We start from the raw sequence: 4,130 nt of genomic DNA on the forward strand, positions 1-4,130 counted from the left end.
TACTCTGTGAGGTGAGGTATAGATGTTAGAGCAGGCTGTGGTTGACATGATTTGGAACGTACGATTTTCTAGAAAGGAGATGATCCACTCCAATGCCGCACCACATATGCCGGAGTTTTTAAGCGTATGTATTAGCCGTTTGTGCGAGATGGTATCAAAAGCCGCACTAAGGTCTAATAAAATAAGTGCGACTGTTTGACCTTCATCTAGAAGTTTACGGAGCTTTTCGGTGACACCCAGTAATGCTGTCTCTGTGGAGTAACCGGCCCGAAAACCGGATTGAGAAGGATGGAGAGAGTTATTGTTTTCCGTGAAATGTGTTAGAAGTGAGTGAACATGTCTTTCCAGGATTTTCGAAAAGACTGGTAAGAGAAAAATGGGTCTATAATTGGACAGTACCTCAGAGTCAGCCATAGGTTTTTTCAGGAGGGGGGTGACCATTGCATGTTTCCAGGACGCAGGTACAATGGATGCATGCATTCCGGCTGCTTTACCGTGTTCGGTCATATCCTAATAAGTTGATCAGGAGTGCTGACTGGGTGTCGGTCGGTCCTATGACTGATGCAGTGTCGGGCGGAAGTGATTCTGCTCAACATTAAAATGAGGACCAAAATGTCTCTAATGAATGAATATATGGTAGAACTTGACCGACCCAACTTCCTAACAGCTAAAAATAGAGCATATGGACTAACATGTGATACAAAGTTAATATAGAATATGCACTTAGCATAGAGTGACAAACTAGTGAAATATGCACACTGGAAATTTGAAAATCATTAGTGATTTGTGTGAAATCTGAGAAATCGAAATCCATACAAATGTAAAAAAATATATATAAATAGTGACCTTTAACTTTACTGTGTATAAGAAGGTTGTGATTAACAAGGACTGTGTTGTAAGCATTGCTTCCATTCAACTGCTGTTTGAAAGACTTTAATTGCTTTGAAAATAAACAATAATAAACTTATTTGTAAAAAAATAAAGATTTACAGTTTTAATGAAATTTTAAATTATTTAGAAAAATAACTTTTACTTTAAATGACTACATACTGATTAAATAATAAAATATAGTGAGTGTTTTTTAAATAGTGTTTTAAATATGTTTTTACAAATTAAATAATATACTTTAAATACTTAGGGATAGATTTAGGTGGCTAAACACCGGTCGGTAAAGCCGAAATTCGGTAAATTTCAACGTTACCGACCGGTATTTAGCCATGTGCGATGTAGGTATTACCGAATGCCATCGGTAATAACGAATCGGTAAATTTAAGGGAAAGCAGTTACCGATTCCCTATTTAATGATCGGTCGACACCGAAACTCCAAAATTCCGAATCGGTAAATAAGAAATCAGTAAAAATTTGATAATGCGATGTACCAAAAATCGGTAATACCGAATTTGTCCAAATTTGGTATTTAAGAATCGGTAATTACCACTGTCCCAGAGCAGGTGGTAATCAGGTGCAGTGCATAAAAACAGCCTCAAAATGCAACAGTGTGAACACAATGGCGGCCCTTCACTTCATAGCAAGACGGCAACATTTGCGAGCAGCAGGACTGAGGGTTTGGAGACGGGAAGAGCGTGTGTACAGACGGCGTGTCACACTGTTCCAAATGACTGAGGCAGAAATGCATGACAGGTGCAGGCTACACCCACAAACCATCCTAGACCTCATACGGGACCTGCAACCATACCTGGAGCATCAGACACCAAGGGCGCATGCCAAACCAACACATGTGCAGGTGCTCTGTAGCCTGCACCTACTCGCTTCAGGAAGTTACCAGGGTGTGATAGCTGCAGCAGGTGGTGTGTCACAGAGTTGCCTGTCCCATTTCTTCAACTCCTTTTTGGACACCATGATGCCGAGAATGCATCACTACATACGCTTCCACAGCACACAGGCAGAGCTGCAGAAGACAAAGCTGGATTTCTACCAAGAGGCACAGTTACCACATGTAATAGGCTGCATCGATGGGACCCACATACCAATATGCCCACCTGCAGCTACAGAATACATATACCGCAACCACAAATCCACTCACTCCATCAAGGTGCAGGTGATATGTGATGCAGACAACATCATTACGGACAATGTGGCCAAATTCCCTGGGAGTACCCATGACTCCTACATATTCAGGAACAGTGGGATCTCTACACGTCTGGCTGCTTGTGAATTTGGAGAAGGATACCTTCTAGGTAAATCAATGTGACACACCCTGATGTGTACCTTGGAAGAATGTATTAGTGACCCAAATTAATGGCACTTTCTTTCCCATTTAGGTGACATCGCATATGCCGTCCGGTCATTCATTCTAACTCAATACCTCAACCCATCCACCCCAAGTGAGAGGAGATACAATGTGGCACATAAAAGCACGCGCAACGTTGTGGAGTGCACCTTTGGACTACTAAAAAGCAGGTTCTGTTGCCTCCACAAAAATGGAGGTGCATGTCAGTACCGCCCCATCATCTATTGCAAAATAATAGCAACATGTTCAATGCTGCATAACCTTGCCACAAAGAAAGGAACAGCAGTGGAACTAACTGACTCTGAGGATGAGGGTGAGGACTATCCACAGCCAGAGCACAGCGCAGCAGGTGTGGCAGCAGCACCGGATGGGAGACACAGACGGGCTGAGATAACATGCAACTATTTCTGAGTGAGTAAGGAGACATAGCCAGTTACTGTATTTGAGTGATGGTGTTTAAGGATCAGAGCACACCACCAAGATCAAAAGCAGTGTCCTTACAAACATGGATTACATCACCCATTTCAGTACAACCATATCATGGCTGGCTCTATTTCAAGCACCCACGCGCTGCACTGCTACGTTCCTTTGCCCCACTGTCTGCACTGCCAGTTTGTTCAGGGCCAGCGCTGTGGCATTCGCTGCGCCTCCTGGTCTCTGTGGGAGAGGGCGTGATGCTACTACGACTAGTAGCCACCTCACTTTCACCCCCATCAGCTGTAGTGCCACCTTGTCTGTTTGCAGCAGTTCAAGTGCCATGGTCACTGTGACCAGCCCCCTAGCCACATCCCGACTACAGTGTGCCATCTCCTCCTGCATGGCTATTTAGCGTCTGCACATGAGAGAGGTTGTAGTGGACAGGCGGTTCACCGCCTTGGTGTAATTATCCAGTTTCTGCCTCTCCCTGCGCCTAGACAGGTGGTTCTCCTCCAACTTGCTGCAGAGCTGCCTCACAGCTGACGCCACGTCTCTCATGCCCTCAGCCATGGTGGTGTTCATGGCACTGATGCCCTTTTCAATGCAATGCATGTGAGCATTCATGTGTGCCATCTCCCACTGCACTGACCTGATCGCTCTACCTTGCTGGCGCCGGACCTTCAGCATGTTGCCTTCAAGCCCAGCAAACACGCTGTCATCTTCGCCCTGGATGTGAGGTCTGGCTGCCCTTGCCCTGCGGCATCTGGAAGATGTGTGGGCGCGCTCTGTTGGGGACTGTGATCTTGCCCTGTTGCCGTCCTCAGCCACTGGTGACTGTTGGCCCCCTGTGCTGTCCTCCTCGAACGCCTCCATCTGCTGGATGGTGGCCACTGCATGCCTCCTGCCTGACAGTGGTGGTGGCGTTGATTGTGGTGGTGGTGATGGTGATGGTGGTGATGGTGGCATTGAAGGGAGCTGTGGTGATGGTGGTGGCATTGATGGTGCTGGTGGTGGGGTTGTGTGCCCTGCAGGCGACTGGTCCTCCTCTTGTCTCCTCTCTGGCCTGGGTGCCTTCCCTCTGCTCCCCTCTGCTGCACTGCGAGATGTCTCGCCTGTAAAGACAGAATGTAGATATGCTCACTTATCTGGCAGCATTCGCATTGTAATAAACATTATGCCTGCCAATCCCACTGACTGTCCTCTGCTAGCTAATTGCTGTCACATGCCTTTGGCTTTGCTGGACTGACTGTTCTGAACATGTGTTACTTCTGACTACATCTCCCATAATGCATTGCAGGTTATGAGTAATACATAGACTGGAATGGGAGTCCCTATGCCTCTCTGGGGATTGGGGGTGGGGAGGGGGGTGCACAGCATGCTGTGCATGCATCTTACCTTGTTTGTCGGCAGCTCTGGCACCCCACTCACACTCTCCGGCTGGAGGGTGGACTCAAGCAGAAGC

This window comes from Lissotriton helveticus, chromosome 9 (assembly GCF_964261635.1).
Source record: "Lissotriton helveticus chromosome 9, aLisHel1.1, whole genome shotgun sequence".
NCBI classification, from domain to species: Eukaryota; Metazoa; Chordata; class Amphibia; order Caudata; family Salamandridae; genus Lissotriton; species Lissotriton helveticus.